This window comes from Symphalangus syndactylus, chromosome 8 (assembly GCF_028878055.3).
Source record: "Symphalangus syndactylus isolate Jambi chromosome 8, NHGRI_mSymSyn1-v2.1_pri, whole genome shotgun sequence".
In the NCBI taxonomy this organism is placed as follows: domain Eukaryota; kingdom Metazoa; phylum Chordata; class Mammalia; order Primates; family Hylobatidae; genus Symphalangus; species Symphalangus syndactylus.
In genome coordinates this window covers 46,680,728-46,699,807 of record NC_072430.2, presented here as the reverse complement: position 1 = coordinate 46,699,807, position 19,080 = coordinate 46,680,728, and the positions used below count along the sequence as shown (strand labels likewise).

Genomic DNA, 19,080 nt, shown 5'->3' with positions numbered 1-19,080 from the left:
GCTAAATTCCCATACACACAAAAAATGGTGATATAGTGGGGGAGAAAAATGGCCAACCAAGGAAAACAAAAAGAGGAAAGGTTTTTTATTTTGACTACTGAAGGAGCTTTATTTACATAACAAGGCCACCTTTTTGCTAGCCAGGACAAACTGAAATGGATATTGCCCCATACCGCAGTTTGATAGCTAAGGTTCTGCCTTCTTTTTTTTTCCACTATCACAGCCTGGGTTTGGTTCCTAAATCAAACTTTTTCCGGTTTGATACTTGGTACTGCTGAAATAGCAGCAATTTGTCCTAGCTGGAATATAGTAATGAGATTTAAAAAGATTTTTTTTAAAGGAGCTCAATGGTTAAAAGTCATCTTAATTAAAAGCTAATATCCAAGATGTGTGTGTGTATATGTGTGTGTATGTGTGTGTGTGTGTGCGTGTTTGTATTTAAAAGGCCTTCATGGGGTTTTTTTTTTTTTGTCCTTCTAAGACCCCGTCTTATTTTTGAGCAAAAGTTTTTTCCTTTCAGTTGAATGAATTTTGTTTTCTTCATTAATAGCTATTGCAACAGAGGCTACTCTGGGGTTTTTAAGGAAGGGTGTAATTTAGACACTTAGAAATGTCTTTGTTAAAAAAATTTTTTTAAGTGTACTGTAAAAGCATCACATGGTCTAACCTCAAAATAATTCCTCTGCTCAGAGCTCAGAGATCCAGTTAAAAAATAGTTTCATGCGCGTCCGTGTGAAGAGACCACCAAACAGGCGATGTGTGAGCAACATGGCTGTTTATTTCACCTGGGTGCAGGCGGGCTGAGTCCAAAAAGAGAGTCAGCGAAGGGAGATAAGGGTGGGGCCATTTTATAGGATTTGGGTAGATAAAGGAAAATTACAGTCAAGGGGGGTTGTTCTCTGGCGGGCAGAGTGGGGGTCACAGGGTGCTCAGTAGGGGAGCTTTTGAGCCAGGATGAGCCAGGATGAGCCAGGAGAAGGAATTTCACAAGACAATGTCATCAGTTAAGGCGTGGCAGGGCATTTTCACTTTTGTGATTCTTCAGTTACTTCAGGCCATCTGGGCGAATATGTGCAAGTCACAGGGGATGCGATGGCTTGGCTTGGGCTCAGAGGCCTGACATTCCTGCCTTCTTATATTAATAAGAAAAATGAAACAAAATAGTGTTGAAGTGTTGGGGTGGTGAAAATTTTGGGGGGGTGGTATGGAGAGAGAGAATGGGTGATGTTTCTCAGGGCTGCTTCAAGCGGGATTAGGGGCGGCGTGGGAACCTAGAGTGGGAGAGATTAAGCTGAAGGGAGATCTTGTGGTAAGGGGTGATATTGTGGGGCTGTTAGAAGAAACATTTGTCATATAGAATGATTGGTGATGGCCTGGATATGGTTTTGGATGAATTGAGAAACTGAATGGAAGATACAATGTCTGAATAAAAGAAGGAGAAAAATGGGTATTAAAGGACTAAGAATTGGGAGGACCTAGGACATCTAATTAGAGAGTGCCTAAGGGGGTTCAGCGTAATTACTTGCTTGGCTGGCAAGTTTTTGGGCTTTATCTTTGAGTTTTTTTATGTTGTCATACACCAGGCCAGATTGATTTAGGTAAAAGCAACACTCCTCATTTAAGAAAATATAGAGTCTTCCTTTTTCAGCAGTGAGTAAGTCAAGGCCTCGGCGGTTTTGGAGGACAACTGCAGCTAAAGAGTCAACTTGGACCTGGAGGACTGATAATGTTTGTGACATGTCTGTGATGCTAGCAGAGAAGTCATTAGACAGGCTACGGAAGGTCGTGACAGAGGTTGAAATGCCTGCTATTGCAGTACCGAGAGCAATAGTGGAGGCAGAAAGTCTTAAACTGTCAAGGGAATTAGTGGAATAACTCTTTTTTGTCGTGTCGGTGTCATGAGGGGAACAGGGAGCTCTTCGGTCCCATTTGCAAACTGAATTTTGGGGGTAAGGAAAACTAGTGTGCATGTGCCTAACTAGCAGGTAGACACATGTAGGTAGAGGATCCACAGAGGAAGGAGAGACCTTGTGCGAGGCAAAACTGGAGATGTAAAGTAAAAAGGTGAGAAGGAGTGCTGAAAGGGGTGTCTTGTACCTAGACTCCTAGGGATCCAGCTAGGGCGGTAGCTGTCAGAGGTTGTAATGGGGACTAATGGGGTAACTGCGTAGAGGAGGAGGTTCGCTTTTCATGGTGTATGAGAAAATGTTGAGTATCTATGAGCAACTTTTCACTGTTATTTTCGGGGCTGGGTATAAGTAAACAAGAAGAGGGCCTGGGAGGAGAGTCTGACGAGCAAGGGGAAGGTAGCTAAGGATGGAGTGAAATACAGGGTAAATGTCTTCTTAAGCAATAATTACTGCTAATGTTTTTAAGTTTGTCTGTATTGATAGAGGGCTTGTCTGTAATATGGAGCTGGAAGGCTCTAATTGTTTCAGTGATGTGTGTAGTTGGGCTTCAGAGATGAAGACTAAAGGAACATTGAGAAGGTGAAGGATTACCTAGGGGAATTCTAGTGGGTCTTTGCTGAGAGATACATAAAGGAGCGGCCACAGGAATAGTAGTTTGTGTTGTGAGAGGTCTAACTGTGGGGGGAGTAGAGTTAATATAAGGAGAAAGGTTTTTTAAATAAGTGCGGAGGAGGGCAGCAGCTTGCTGATCTGAAATGTCTGGGGAAGTCTTGCTGGACTTGACTAGAAAGTAAATGAGTTCTTCAGGAGGGTAAAGTGAGGGCTGTTAAAGGAAGTTCGGAGGTGTAAGGAGACAGGAGATGTTGCCTAGTCTGTCTGTAAGGTGGGGACAGCTGTGTAGGCACTGGAAGAAAGGGAACTACAAAGCTAGCAGTTGTTCACTAAGGAGGGATTAGAAGCGGCTAGGAGAGAATGGGTAAGGTTGATAGTGTGGTGGAGATAGCTGGGGAGAGGTAAAGGGTGGCATAATAATGGCAATGAGAATAAGAGTGAGTATAAAAGTAAAGAATAGAACTTCATCAGGGTGGAAGTATTGGAGGGTGTGCTGGCAAAGATCATCTACCTACTTTAAGAGGGAATTAAGAGTGGTGGTTTGGGGATAGCACCAAGAGATATCAGCTGTGATGGCTTGAAGAAACAGTGTAAACTGGCAGTGTAAACAAGAGTAGGGCATTTATAAGAAGTTCAGAATGGAAAACAGGAGTATGACTAGACAGAAAATAGTAGGCATGACAAGCTTTTGGGGCTCGGCCTAAGTGGTGGGGGTGACTTCGTAAAGCCTTGTTGCAAAAAGTAGGGTAAGGACGAACAGACCTAATAGAATGAAGGGATGTATTAGGCTCATAAGGGTTATTACTGTTCTTCAGAAATGCGAGTGAGTTTAAGGGAAGTAGGGGAGAGTACTTGTGACTTCCAGGAGGAAGAGGAGGGATTAGGCTGGTTGTCCGATGGACACAGCTTTATTCTGGAACGGTGGACTTAGTGGGGAGGATCCTGCAGGTGGACGGCAGTCGGGGTACTATAGATGACTAAGTAGAGTCTGGTCCATCGAGGTTGTAGAGTTTGAGGGGTCAGATTCTTAACAAGAACTGATCATCTAGTTTGGGTGTCTTCATATGGCTGGGGATCTGGAGTAGGCAAGAGAAGATTAGCAGCCTGGCGAATTTCCTGTCTAGCCTGTTGGAGGACTGGAAGATAGTAGCCTAGAGTGCTGGTGTCTGGGATGAGGTTGGGGCCAAGCAAGAAAGTTCGTCCATATAAAAGTTCAAATGCACTGTACCTTGTAGCATCTTGAGGACAGGCTCTAATTCTGAGAAGGGCAAGAGGTAAAAGTACTGTCTAATCTTTAAGGTGGAGGCTGAGCTTGGTGAGGTGTGTCTTTAAGACTATTAGTCCATTCTACCTTTCCTGAAGATTGAGGATGGTACGGGATATGAAGGTTCCACTGAATGCTAAGAGCCTGAGAAACTGCTTGGGTGATTTGACTAGTAAAGGCTGGTCTGTTTTCAGACTGTATAGAGGTGGGAAGGCCAAACCGAGGAATTATGTTTGACGGAAGGGAAGAAATGACTGCAGTGGCCTTCTGAGACCCTGTAGGAAAGGCCTCTAGTTATCCAGTGAAAGTGTCTACCTAGACTAAGAGGTTATTTAGTTATCTGACTCGGGGCATGTTGAGTAAATCTAATTTGCCAGTCCTGGGTGGGGGCAAATCCTCAAGCTTGATGTGTAGGGAAGGGAGGGGTCCTGAATAATCTCTGAGAAGTAGTAGAATAGCAGATGGAACACTGAGAAGTTATTTCCTTGAGGATAGATTTCCACGATGGAAAGGAGAGGTTTTAAGAGGCGGGCTAGTGGCTTGTACTATAGCATAGCCTGCCTTTGCTGGTGTGTGGCGATTAGGCCTGGTGGAACTGCCATCAATAAACCAAGTGTGATCAGGGTGAGAAATAGGGAAGAAGGAAATGTGGGGAAATTGGGTGAACATCAGGTGGATCAGAGAGATGCAATCATGAGGGTCAGGTATCCGGAATAATGTGGGAGGCTGGATTGAAGTCTGGGCCAGGAACAATGGTAATTGTGGGAGACTCAACAAAGAGTGAGTACAGCTGAAGGAGCCGGGGAGCAGAAAGTATATGCGTCAGGTGTGAGGAAGAAAATAGATTTTGGAAATTATGAGAGCTGTAGAGAGTAAGTTGAGCATAGTTTGTGATTTTAAGGATCTCTAAAAGTATTAGGGCGGCAGCAGCCACTGCACGGAGACATAATGGCCAGCTTAAAACAGTAAGGTCAAGTTGTTTGGACAAAAAGGCTACAGGATGCAATCCTGGTCCTTGTGTAAGAATTCTGACTGCACAGCCCTGCACTTCAGCTGTGTGTAATGAAAAGGGTTGGGATGAGTCAGGGAGAGCTAGAGTGGGGGCAGTCTCTAAAGCTGTCTTCAAGGAATGGAAAGGAGTGGAGAAAGGATTTAGGATCTATGGGGTCAGCTAGGTTTCTTTTTGTGAGTTTATATAATGGTCTTGTTAGGATGGCAAAACTAGGTATCTAAAGGCGAAAGTATCTAACTATGCCGAGGAAGGAAAGGAGTTGTTGTTTCGTAGAAGGGGTTGGGGTTTGAGAGATTAGTCGGACACGATCGGCAGGGAGAGCATGTATGTTTCTTTGAAGAATTATGCCGAGGTAGGTAATGGATGGAGAAGAAATTTGAGCTTTGGAGGGGGATACCTGATATCCTTTGGAGAATAAATGCTGAAGGAGCAGAAGTGTGTCTTGTTGAGAAGATTCAAAGGAGGGGCTACAAAGAAGAAGGTCATCAATATATTGAATACGGTGAGAAGCGGAGGGGTGGAAAGAAAGTAAATCATGAGAAAGAGCTTGGCTGAAGTAATGAGGGCTGTCCTTGAAACCTTGCGGCAGCACAGCCTAGGTAAGTTGCTGGGACTGACGGGTGTCAGGGTCAGTCCAGGTGAAAACAAAGAGAGGCTGGGACGAGGGGTGCAGGGGAATAGTGAAAAAAGCATCTTTAAGATCAAGAATGGAATAGTGAGTTGTAGAGGAAGGTATTAAGGACAAAAGAGCGTATGGGTTGGCCACCACAGGGTGGATAGGCGAAACAATTTGGTTGATAAGGTGCAGATCCTGAACTAATCTGTAAGACTTGTCCGGTTTTTGGACAGGTAAAATGGGGGAATTGTAAGGAGAGTTTATAGGTTTTAGAAGCCCATGCTGTAGCAGGCGAGTGATAACAGGCTTTAATCCTTTTAAAGCATGCTGTGGGATGGGATATTGGCGTTGAGCGGGGTAAGGGTGATTAGGTTTTAATGGGATGGTAATGGGCATGTGATTCGTTGCCAGGGAAGGAGTAGAGATGTCTTATATTTGTGGGTTAAAGTGGGGGGATATGAGAGGAAGATGTGAAGGAGGCTTTGGGTTGGGGAGAAGGGCGGCAATGAGATGCGGCTGTAGTCCAGGAATAGTCAGGGAAACAGATAATTTGGTTAAAATATCTCGGCCTAATAAGGGATCTGGGCAGGTGGGGATAACTAAAAAAGGGTGCATAAAAGATTGTTGTCCAAGTTGGCACTAGGGTGGGGGAGTTTTCAGGGGTTTTGAAGCTTGGCTGTCAATACTTACAACAGTTATCAGGGCAAGGGAAACAGGCCTTTGGAAAGAAGGCAACTTGGAGTGGGTAGCCTTCATATTGATTAAACGGGGGATGGACTTACCTTCTACTGTGAGAGTTACCTGAAGCTTGGTGTCCGTGATGGTCTAGGGGGCTTCCGAGGCGATTGGGCAGTGTCAATCTTCAGTCGCTAAGCCGAGAAGATCTGGGAAGGAGTCAGTCAGAGAGCCTTGGGCTAGAGCTTTAGGGGCTCTAGGAGTGGCTGCCGGGCAAGCTGGGCAGTATGCCTTCTAGTGGGTCCCTGCACAGGTGGGACATGGCTTGGGAGGAATCCTGGGCTGCAGGCATTCTTTGACCTAGTGGCCAGATTTCTGGCACTTGAAGCAAGATCCTGATGGAGGAAGTCTTGTAGGAATGCCTGACTGCTGTGGCTTAGGTGTGTGCAGCTTAGGCATTTTGAAGTTGTTGTATGCTGGAGGTGTGGCCAGGTTTTGTCTCACAGCAGAGGCAAGTAATTGTAACTCAGAAATGCGTTGCCATCTGGCTGCTTCCTCTCTATTATTGTACACTTTGAAGGCAAGGTTGATTAATTCCTGTTGTGGGTTTAAGAGCCAGATTCTAATTTTTGAAGTTTTTTCTTAATGTCAGGAGTGGATTGGGTGATAAAATGCATATTAAGAATAAGGCGGCCTTCTGGCTTTTCTGGGTCTAGGGCAGTATAGTGTCTAAGGGTTGCTTCTAAGCGGGCCATGAACTGGGCTGGGTTTTCATCTTTACCTTGGGTAGTTTCTTTAAGCTTGTCATAATTAACAGCTTTGTAAGCTGCCTTTTTAAGCCCTTCAACTAGGCAGGAAATCATGTAATCTTGCCTAGCTATACCTGGGGAATTTGCCTGATAGTTCTATTGGGGATCCTCTCGGGGAACTGCTCTAATGCCTTCCTGGAGGTCTGGCTCATGAAGCTGGTGGTTATCAGTGTGAGATTGGGCTAGAGAACAAACTCTTTCCTGTTCATCTGGGGAGAGGGTAGGAGTCAGGATGACATTTAAGTCACTCCAGGTTAAACTGTAGGACAGAGTTAGATATTGGAATTCCTATATATATTTAGTGGGGTCTGATGAGGAAGAGCCTAAACGCTGACTGATCTGAGAGAGGTCTGATAGAGAAAAAGGTACATGTACCTTGACTATGCCTTCAGCTCCAGCCACCTCTCTAAGAGGAAATTGTTGGGCAGGTGGGGAAGAACTAGTTGTGGAACTAAACTGTAAGCTGGACTGGGTGTGAGGAGGGGAGGTGGTAGAAGGATTATAGGGTGGAGGAGCAGAGGCTGAGGAGGAATTGGGACTTGGCCTGGCAATGAGCAGCCTGGGGAGGAGGGGAAAGGTCAGATGGGTCTGTAGAAAAGGAAGACTGGAAAGACTCAGTGACGCTTGGGGTTGGGACTGAGGGGACAGGCGGGAGGGAAAGAAGGAGGATTTGGGAGGAATTACGTTGGGAACAGAGACTAGGGAGGGAACAAAGTGTGAAAAATGCCTGGACATAAAGCACCTCAGACCATTTGCCTATTTTTCGACAAAAATTATTTAGGTCTTGTAGGATGGAAAAATCAAAAGTGCTGTTTTCTGGCCATTTAGAGCCATTGCCAAGTTTGTATTGGGGCCAAGTGGTGTTGCAGAAGAAAATAAGGCATTTAGGTTTTAGGTCAGGTGTGAGTTGAAGAGGTTTTAAGTTCTTGAGAACACAAGCTAAGGGAGAATAAGGTGGAATGGAGGGTGGAAGGTTGCCCATAGTGAAGGAGGCAAGCCTAGAGAAAAGAGAGAGTAGAGACATGGAGGGAAGAGGTTCGGGGGTTCTTACCCTCCAGAAAAGTGGGAAAGGGGTTGGGGCACAGAAATAAGGGGTTGGGGTGCAGAGATAAGAGGTCGGGGCATGGAAATAAGGGAACAGGGCACAGAGATACGAGGTTGGGGTACTTGCCCTTCCTCCAGAAAAGCGGGACTTGCCTCTAAGGGTGAAGGAGAAGGGGTTGGAGGTTTCTTGTCCCCCAGAAAGGCAGAGAAGGGGTAGAGACATGGAGAAAAGTGGTTGGGGTACTTGCCCCTCCCCCAGAAAAGTGGGACTTGCCGCTAAGGGTGAAGGACCAAGGCAGGCATCTTTGCGTGGTCTGACACCTCTGAAACGTGGGTGAATAATCAGAGAGGTGTCCCTGCAATGATTAAACACCAAGGGAAGGCTGCCTTCCCAGTCTGTGACTGGCGCCAGAGTTTTGGGTCCACGGATAAAACGTGTTTCCTTTGTCTCTACCAGAAAATGAAAGGAATTGAAATTAAAAGAAGGGAGAGATTGAAGTGTGGCACCAAGATTGAAAGGAGAAAGAGGTTGAGGGATAGTGAGGGAGGTTGGAGAAGAGAGTAAAAATAGGCCACTTACCAGATTTGAAATTGGTGAGATGTTTCTTGGGCTGGTTGGTCTGAGGACCTGAGGTCATAGGTGGATCGTTCTCACACAGCAAAGAGCAGGAGGACAGGGAATCGATCTCCCAAGGGAGGTCTCCCGATCCGAGTCAGGGCACCAAATTTCATGCACGTCTGTGTGAAGAGATCACCAAACAGGCTTTGTGTGAGCAACATGGCTGTTTATTTCACCTGGGTGCAGGCAGGCTGAGTCCGAAAAGAGAGTCAGTGAAGGGAGATAAGTGTGGGGCCGTTTTATAGGATTTGGGTAGATAAAGGAAAATTACAGTCAAAGGGGGGTTCTCTGGAGGGCAGAGTGGGGGTCACAAGGTGCTCAGTAGGGGAGCTTTTGAGCCAGGATGAGCCAGGAGAAGGAATTTCACAAGACAATGTCATCAGTTAAGGCAGGGCAGGGCATTTTCACTTCTTTTGTGATTCTTCAGTTACTTCAAGCCATCTAGGCATATATGTGTGAGTCACAGAAGATGCAATGGTTGGCTTAGGCTCAGAGGCCTGACAGATAGTTCCTATCTAAATAAAATTGGCCTCCTTATATAATCCTATGATAGATTTCTATTTTATGTTTGATTTGGCATCCATCTTTAATGTTCTAGCACCACCAGACTTTTTCTTTCTGTACCTTATGGTGTAAATTTTGCTATTTGATTTTCACCCGAGTTGTTTCCTTTAATATGCAAATGTAAGGCTTTTTATCTGACAACTGCCTTGAGTTGTGAAACAGGTTATCAAGAATCTGAAAGTCTAAGATGGGGGGAAAAATGTCTTTATTAATCTGTAAGATACACTTCTATCAGCATGCCTAATACATCTATGTATTCATGTGTTGTATATACAACATTTCACTACTGAAAATATATGAGAGCTCTAATTAATTGGCTAAATAAAAATAAAAGCACTTAAATCAAATACTTTATCAGAAAAAGGAAAGACTAGTCAAATGCTTTTTCAAGTTTACAAGACTTAAAATCATTAATAAATAAGCTAGCTTTAAAATTATTGGTAAAGTAGTATTAGAAATGTGTTAAGAATTGCCAGCATATATTTTTATTTGCATTTATTAATCAAGCAATTTCATACTTATCCCTACCAAATACAATGAGGTGTCAGAATTTGGCACAGGGGTTACAAAACTATAAACCTAGCCTAATACAGAATAATCTTTGCTTGCGTGATCTTTAATAAATAAGACATTGATATTGGTTTAATGAAAATAACTACATCTTGAATTATTTAGTAAAACTAACATAACTTCTAATCTTGTGGCTTTAGGCAGTATAGTCCACAGGCAGTAAGGAGATTTGTTTTGGGAAAGGACTGTTACCATCTTTGCTTCAAAGCTAAACTATAAGTTCCTCCCAAAGTCCAGGAATGAATAAGGACCAGCTTGGAGGTTAGAAGCAAGATGGAGTAAGTTAGGTCATATATTTTTCACTGCCTCAGTCAGGATTTTGTAATGGCGAGTTTCATAACTTTAAATGGTGACTATCATAATTTTCATAAATAATCTAGGTAAATGAATAAAATAAAATAATTAGGTAAATATAATGGGATAAATACTTGTAGACAAATATCATAATTTAGAATCTAAAGTTAAATGATAGATATTTCATTATTTGGGTATTTTCCAATAAAAATATATTGTAAGAAAACATTCTTTCTAAAAAAAGTGTCCTTTTTAAAAAGGTGAACAATTTTTGTCTAATGAAAAGCTTATTTAAAGGTTATATATAAGACAAAGTAAAAGGAACCAGGAAATAGGGGAAATGTAAAGAAAGGTATGAGATAAAGAGGTATTTTTTGGTAAGAAAGCTTAAAAAGAAATAATTTTACATGAGAAAGCATTGAAGCCACCTTTGTAAAAATCATAACTGAGAAAATTATGACAGTGAAAGATACCAGACCTAACTGACCCCATCTTGCTTCTAACCTCTAAACTGTCCTTGTTCATTCCTGGACATAGGCCAAACTAGCTTTGGGAAGGGATTTAGTGTATAGTTTATATAATAGCCCTCCCCAAAAGGCTAAACTGTTTTTGTAAAACAAATGAAAGGCCACCAGCCACCAAATCAAGATGAGAGGGGCTGGAATTCTAAATATTACCCACCATTATTCCACAGGTCATTAGATTTACAACTTCCCCAATTACTCTTGAAGGTAACATCACTATTGTGAACCTAAGATCATCCTTTTAAGATGTCTTTTCAGGTTTTTGCATTTTTAACAACCAGATGGCCCCACCTGGACCTGCCAACCAGTTCTGTAGCTCCCACCCAGGAACTGACTCAGCAAATAAAAACAGCCTTGACTCCCTATGATTTCATCCCCAAGCCAACCAATCAGCACTCCCAATTCACTGCCCCTCCCCCACCCACCAAATTAGCTTTAAAAACACCAATACCAGAGTTGTCAGGGAGACTGATTTGAGTAATAATAAAATTCTGGTTTCCTGCACAGCCAGCTCTGCATGAATTATTCTTTATTACAATTGCCCTGTCTTGATAAATTGACTCTGTCTAGGCAGCAGATAAAGTGAACCCCTTGGGCAGTTACAGAATCTTGTATGGTAAATTTAGACCTAGAATGAAATGACTGGTCGTTTAAGAAAGAGGAATGTTCAGGACAAACCAGAAAGTCTAAACATGTCATTAGTGGTCTGTGTAAGTCACAATAAAAGGTTTTATTAAAAAAACAAAACTTTATATGATCAAGTTATCTGTAATTAAAGGGAAATTATAATGATCTTTCTAGAGATTGGGCTTGATGTAAAAAAAAAAACACTTGTAAACTAAAGAATTGATTAGAACAACAAAATTTCCTAAAGGGATTGATTTACTCTTAATAAATTATAAGAGATTTTAATTTTTTAACTCAAAGTACAACGTTTAGTGCATCTCACTGTTTCTGGTTTTCTCTCCCCTTTTAAAAGGCATGAAATAATAACACTCTCCATCAACTCATTTTCAGCTCTTTTTTTTTTTTCTTCAAGATCTGTTTGTTGTGGCCTGATGCTAACAATACTTTCTTAAAGATGTAAAGGAAATGTTTTCTTACAAAATAATATTATGTACATTGCAGAAGGTCTTTTGCCTTTTGGTAACTGGCCTAACAAATCTTACATTTTATTAAAATAATTTTTATATCATTATTATTAAAGTTTTGGTTTGCTTAGGAAAAAACTGAGATTAAATTTTTTTTTTGAATTGAGGTTATTACATCCATGTATCTTTCTTTATGTGATTTTAAAGTACTTGTGACATTAAGTTACAGGGCTATGACACTGGGTCTAAAAAGGACACCAAATCTTGCTAAATCTTTTTTTTTTTTTTTGCCCTTTTTAAAATTATTATCCTTTAAGTTCTAGGGTACATGTGCACAACATGCAGGTTTGTTACATATGTGTACATGTGCCATGTTGGTGTGCTGCACCTATTAACTCGTCATTTACATTAGGTATTTCTCCTAAGGCTGTCCCTCCCCCCTCCCTTGACTGAACAACAGGCCCCGGTGTGTGGTGTTCCCCACCCTGTGTCCAAGTCTTCTCATTGTTCAATTCCCACTTATGAGTGAGAACATGCAGTGTTTGGTTTTCTGTCCTTGCGATAATTTGCTCAGAATGATGGTTTCCAGCTTCATCCACGTCCCTACAAAGGACATGAACTCATCCTTTTTTATGGCTTCATAGTATTCCATGGTGTATATGTGCCACATTTTCTTAACCCAGTCTATCATTGATTGACATTTGGGTTGGTTCCAAGTCTTTGCTATTGTGAATAGTGCCACAATAAACATACACGTGCATGTGTCTTTATAGTAGCATGATTTATAATCCTTTGGGTATATACCCTGTAATGGGATGGCTGGGTCAAATGGTATTTCTAGTTCTAGATCCTGGAGGAATTGCCACACTGTTTTCCACAATGGTTGAACTAGTTTACAGTCCCACCAACGGTGTAAAAGTGTTCCTATTTCTCCACATCCTCACCAGGACCTGTTGTTTCCTGACATTTTAATGATTCCCATTCTAACTGGTGTGAGATGGTATCTCATTGTGGTTTTGATTTGCATTTCTCTGATGGCCAGTGATGATGAGCATTTTTTCATGTGTCTGTTGGCTGCATAAATGTCTTCTTTTGAGAAGTGTCTGTTCATGTCCTTTGCCCACTTTTTGATGGGGTTGTTTGTTTTTTCCTTGTAAATTTGAGTTCATTGTAGATTCTGGATATTAGCCCTTTGTCAGATGAGTAGGTTGCAAAAATTTTCTCCCATTTTGTAGGTTGCCTGTTCACTCTGATGATAGTTTCTTTTGCTGTGCAGAAGCTCTTTAGTTTAATTAGATCCCATTTGCCAATTTTGGCTTTTGTTGCCATTGCTTTTGGTATTTTAGTCATGAAGTCCTTACCCATGCCTGTGTCCTGAGTGGTATTGCCTAGGTCTTCTTTTAGGGTTTTTATGGTTTTAGGTCTAACATTTAAGTATTTAGTCCATCTTGAAATAATTTTTGTTTAAAGTGTAAGGAAGGGATCCAGTTTCAGCTTTCTACATATGGCTAGCCAGTTTTCCCAGCACCATTTATTAAATAGGGAATCCTTTCCCCATTTCTTGTTTTTGTCAGGTTTGTCAAAGATCAGATGGTTGTAGATATGTGGTATTATTTCTGAGGGCTCCATTCTGTTCCATTGGTCTATATCCCTGTTTTGGCACCAGTACCATGCTGTTTTGGTTACTGTAGCCTTGTAGTATAGTTTGAAGTCAAGTAGCGTGATGCCTCCAGCCTTGTTCTTCTGGCTTAGGATTGCCTTGGCAATGCGGGCTCTTTTTTGGTTCCATATGAACATTAAAGTAGTTTTTTCCAATTCTGTGAAGAAAGTCATTGGTAGCTTGATGGGGATGGCATTGAATCTGTAAATTATCTTGGGCAGTATGGCAATTTTCATGATACTGACTCTTCCTATCCATGAGCATGGAGTGTTCTTCCGTTTGTTTGTGTCCTCTTTTATTTTGTTGAGCAGTGGTTTGTAGTTCTCCTTGAAGAGGTCCTTCACCTCCCTTGTAAGTTGGATTCCTAGGTATTTTATTCTCTTTGAAGTAATTGTGAATGGGAGATCACTCATGATTTGGCTCTCTGTCTATTATTGGTGTATAGGAATGCTTGTGATTTTTGCACATTGATTTTGTATCCTGAGATTTTGCTGAAGTTACTTATCAGCTTAAGGAGATTTTGGGCTGAGACTGTGGGGTTTTCTAAACGTATAATCATGTCATCTGCAATCAGGGACAATTTGATTTCCTCTTTTCCTAATTGGATATCCTTTATTTCTTTCTCCTGCCTGTTTGCCCTGGCCAGAACTTCCAACAGTATGTTGAATAGGAGTGGTAAGGGAGAGCATCCTTGTCTTGTGCCAGTTTTCAAAGGGAATGCTTCCAGTTTTTGCCCATTCAGTATGATATTGGCTGTGGGTTTGTCATAAATAGCTCTTATTATTTTGAGATGCGTCCCATCAATACCTAGTTTATTGAGAGTTTTTAGCACAAAGGGCTGTTGAATGCTTTTTCTGCATCTATTGAGATAATTATGTGGGGCTTTTTTCTGTTTTTGTTTTTGTTTTTGAGATGGAGTCTTGCTTTGTCGCCCAGGCTGGAGTGCAGTGGCATGATCTTGGCTCACTGCAAGCTCTGCCTTCTGGGTTCACGCCATTCTCCTGCCTCAGCCTCCCAAGTAGCTGGGACTACAGGCGCCCACCACCACACCCGGCTAATTTTTTGTATTTTTAGTAGAGATGGGGTTTCACCGTGTTAGCCAGGATGGTCTCAATCTCCTGACCTCGTGATCCACCCACCTTGGCCTCCCAAAGTGCTGGGACTACAGGCGTGAGCCACTGCACCCAGCCCCAATCATGTGGTTTTTGTCTTTTGTTCTGTTTATATAATGGATTACATTTATTGATTTGCATATGTTCAACTAGCCATGCATCCCAGGGATGAAGCCAACTTGATCATGGTGGATAAGCTTTTTGAAGTGCTGCTGGATTCAGTTGGTTAGTATTTTATTGAGGATTTTTGCTTCGATGTTCCTCAGGGATATTGGTCTATAATTCCCTTTTTTTATTGTGTCTCTGCCAGGCTTTGGTATCAGGATGATGCTGGCCTCATAAAATGAGTTAGGGTGAATTCTCTTGTTTTCTATTCATTGGAATAGTTTCAGAAGGAATGTTACTAGCTCCTCTTTGTACCTCTGGTAGAATTCGGCTGTGAATCCATCTGGTCCTGGACTTTTTTTGGTTGGTAGGCTATTAATTATTGCCTCAATTTCAGAGCCTGTTATTGGTCTGTTCAGGGATTCAACTTCTTCCTGGTTTAGTCTTGGGAGGATGTATGTGTCCAGGAATTTAGATTTTCTAGTTTATTTGCATAGAGGTGTTTATAGTATTCTGTGATGGTCATTTGTATTTCTGTGGGATTGGCGGTGACATCCCCTTTATCATTTTTTGTTGCATCTATTTTATTCTTCTCTCTTTTCTTCTTTATTAGTCTTGCTAGTGGTCTATCAATTTTGTTGATCTTTTCAAAACAGCTCCTGGATTCATTGATTTTTTGGAGGGTTTTTCATATCTCTATCTCCTTCAGTTCTGGCTCTGATCTTAGTTATTTCTTGCCTTCTGATAGCTTTTGAATGTGTTTGCTCTTGCTTCTCTAGTTCTTTTAATTGTGATGTTAGGGTGTCAATTTTAGATCTTTCCTGCTTTCTCTTGTGGGCATTTAGTGCTCTAAATGTCCCTCTACACACTGCTTTAAATGTGTCCCAGAGATTCTGGTACGTTGTGTCTTTGTTCTCATTGGTTTCAAAGAACATCTTTATTTCTGCCTTCATTTCGTTATTTACTCAATAGTCATTCAGGAGCAGGTTGTTCAGTTTCCATGTAGTTGAGCGGTTTTGAGTGAGTTTCTTAATCCTGAGTTCTAATTTGATTGCACTGTGGTCTGAGAGACAGTTTGTTATAATTTTTGTTCTTTTACATTTGTTGAGGAGTGCTTTACTTCCAACTATGTGGTCAATTTTGGAATAAGTGCCACGTGGTGCTGAGAAGAATGTATATTCTGTTGATTTGGGGTGGAGAGTTCTGTAGGTGTCTATTAGGTCTGCTTGGTGCAGAGCTGAGTTAAATTCCTGGATATCCTTGTTAACTTTCTGTCTCATTGATCTGTCTAATGTTGACAGTGGGGTGTTAAAGTCTCCCATTATTATTGTGTGGGAGTCTAAGTCTCTTTGTAGGTCTCCAAGGACTTGCTTTATGAAGCTAGGTGCTCCTGTATAGGGTGCATATGTATTTAGGATAGTTAGCTCTTCTTGTTGAATTGGTCCCTTTACCATTATGTAATGGCCTTTGTCTCTTTTGATCTTTGTTGGCTTAAAGTCCGTTTTATCAGAGACTGGGATTGCAACACCTGATTTTTTTTGCTTTCCATTTGCTTGGTAGATCTTCTTCCATCCCTTTATTTTGAGCCTATGTGTGTCTCTGCACGTGAGGTGGGTCTCCTGAATACAGCACACTGATGATGAGTCTTGACTCATTATCCAATTTGCCAGTCTGTGTCTTTTAATTGGGGCATTTAACCCATTTACATTTAAGGTTAATATTGTTATGTGTGAAGTTGATCCTGTCATTATGATGTTAGCTGGTTAGTTTGCTTGTTAGTTGATGCAGTTTCTTCCTAGCATCAATGGTCTTTACAATTTGGCATGTTTTTGCAGTGTCTGGTACCAGTTGTTCTTTTTCATGTTTAGTGTTTCCTTCAGGAGCTCTTGTTAAGGCTGGTGGTGACAAAATCCCTCAGCATTTGCTTGTCTGTAAAGGATTTTATTTCTCCTTCACTTTTGAAGTTTGGCTGGATATGAAATTCTGGGTTGAAAATTCTTTTCTTTAAGAATGTTGAATATTGGCCCCCACTCTCTTCTGACTTGTAGAGTTCCTGCTGAGAGATCCACTGTTAGTCTGATGGGCTTCCCTCTGTGGGTAACCCGACCTTTCTCTCTGGCTTCCCTTAACATTTTTTCCGTCATTTCAACCTTGGTGAATCTGACAATTATGTGTCTTGGGGTTGTGCTTCTCAAGGAGTATCTTTGGGGCATTCTCTATATTTTCTGAATTTCAATGTTGGCCTGCCTTGCTAGGTTGGGGAAGTTCTGGATAATATCCTGCAGAGTGTTTTCCAACTTGGTTCCATTCTCCCTGTCACTTTTAGGTACACCAATCAAACGTAGATTTGGTCTTTTCACATAGTCCCATATTTCTTGGAGGCTTTGTTCATTTCTTTTAACTCTTTTTTCTCTAAACTTCTCTTCTCGCTTCATTTCATTCATTTGATCTTCAGTCACTGATACCCTTTCTTCCACTTGATCTAATTGGCTGCTGAAGCTTGTGCATGCGTCACGTAGTTCTTGTGCCATGGTTTTCAGCTCCATTAGGTCATTTAAGGTCTTTGCTATGCTGTTTATTCTAGTTATCCATTCGTCTAATCTTTTTTCAAGGTTTTTAGCTTCTTTGTGATGGGTTTGAACATCCTCCTTTAGCTCGGAGAAGTTTGTTATTACTGATCTTTTGAAGCCTACTTCTGTCAACTCGTCAAAATCATTCTCCGTCCAGCTTTGTCCCATTGCTGGTGAGGAGCTGCATTCCTTTGGAGGAGAAGAGGTGCTCTGATTTTTAGAATTTTCAGCTTTTCTGCTCTGGTTTCTCCCCATCTTTGTGGTTTTATCTACCTTTGGTCTTTAATGATGGTGACCTACAGATGGGGTTTTGGTGTGGATGTTCTTTTTGTTGATGTTGATCCTATTCCTTTCTGTTTGTTAGTTTTCCTTCTAACAGTCAGGACCCTCAGCTGCAGGTCTGTTGGAGTTTGCTGGAGGTCCTCTCCAGACCCTGTTTGCCTGGGTATCACCAGCGGAGGCTGTAGAACAGCAAATATTGCAGAACAGCAAATGTTGCTGCCTGATCCTTCCTCTGGAATCTTCATCTCAGAGGGGCACCTGGCTGTATGAGGTGTCAGTCGGCCCCCTACTGGGAGGTGTCTCCCAGTTAGGCTACTCAGGGGTCAGGGACCCACTTGAGGAGGCAGTCTGTCAGTTCTCAGATCTCAAACTCCATGCTGGGAGAACCACTACTCTCTTCAAAGCTGTCGGACAGGGACGTTTAAGTCTGCAGAAGTTTCTGCTGCCTTTTGTTCAGCTGTGCCCTGACCCCAGAGGTGGAGTCTACAGAGGCAGACAGGCCTCCTAGAGCTGCAGTGGGCTCCACCCAGTTCAAGCTTCCCGGCCGCTTTGTTTACCTAGTCAAGCCTCAGCAATTGTGGACACCCCTCCCCCAGCCTCACTGCTGCCTTGCAGTTCAATCTTGGACTCCTGTGCTAGCAGTGAGCAAGGCTTCGTGGGCATGGGACCCTCCCAGCCAGGCATGGGATATAATCTTCTGGTGTGCCATTTGCTAAGATCATTGGAAAAGCACAGTATTAGGGTGGGAGTGTCCCGATTTTCCAGGTACTGTCTGTCACAGCTTCCCTTTGCTAGGAAGGGGAATTCTCCGACCCCTTGTGCTTCCCAGGGGAGGCGATACCCCGCCCTGCTTCGTCTCACACTCATGTGGGCTGCACCCACTGTCCAACAAGTCCCAGTGAGATGAACCTTGTACCTCAGTTGGAAATGCAGAAATCACCCGTCTTCTGTGTCGCTCACACTGGGAGCTGTCGACTGGAGCAGTTCCTATTCGGCCATCCCTTGCTAAATCTTAAACACTGACAGCAATTAAAGCCTCATCTTCAGGCCCCATAGAAGATGCCAATCAAAATAAACATCATTCTTGAGAAACAGGGCCACAAAGTAAAGCCGTTCAACTCCACAAGGCCCAGGGACTATCGTGGAAGAGGTGGGCATGCGAGATTGTGAGGGCCGATTTTAAGAGATAAAATAAGTTCACTTTCTCTACAAATTAACCATTACTGTCAAAGTCACACTTATGCAAGATTAGCATATGGGTGAAATTTGAAAAACAAATTTAATTGGCTTCATGCTGTTTTTATTAGGGCTTATTGTTTGGAAAATTAAGTCTCTCTCAAAGAATGAAGGTTTTCTCTTTTTTTGAAATCCTTGAGTTATCACTTTGGTTAAATGAATGACTTACTTTACAATGGCCTGTAATCCCATTTTGTGATATCAAGTGTTTTATTTATTAATTTTTTTTTTTGTTTTTTGTTTTTTTTGTTGTTGTTGTTTTTTTTTTTGTTTGTTTTTTTTTATTATACTTTAGGGTTTTAGGGTACATGTGCACAATGTGCAGGTTTGTTACATATGTATCCATGTGCCATGTTGATTTCCTGCACCCATTAACTCGTCACTTAGCATTAGGTGTATCTCCTAATGCTGTCCCTCCCCCCTCCCCCCACCCCACAACAGTCCCCGGAGCGTGATGTTCCCCTTCCTGTGTCCATGAGTTCTCATTGTTCAATTCCCACCTATGAGTGAG

The 19,080-nt window shown here is 42.1% G+C and overlaps 1 long non-coding RNA gene across 1 annotated transcript; it reads right to left on the bottom strand.

The window, feature by feature from the left end:
- Positions 1 to 3,508: 3,508 nt before the first annotated feature.
- LOC129487717 (uncharacterized) lies at positions 3,509 to 10,814 on the bottom strand. Its single transcript, XR_008659443.2, has 4 exons — positions 10,671 to 10,814; positions 8,523 to 8,680; positions 6,197 to 6,298; positions 3,509 to 3,598 (listed from the first exon to the last, which is right to left on the bottom strand). It is a non-coding gene; the product is annotated as an uncharacterized lncRNA (long non-coding RNA).
- Positions 10,815 to 19,080: the final 8,266 nt, after the last annotated feature.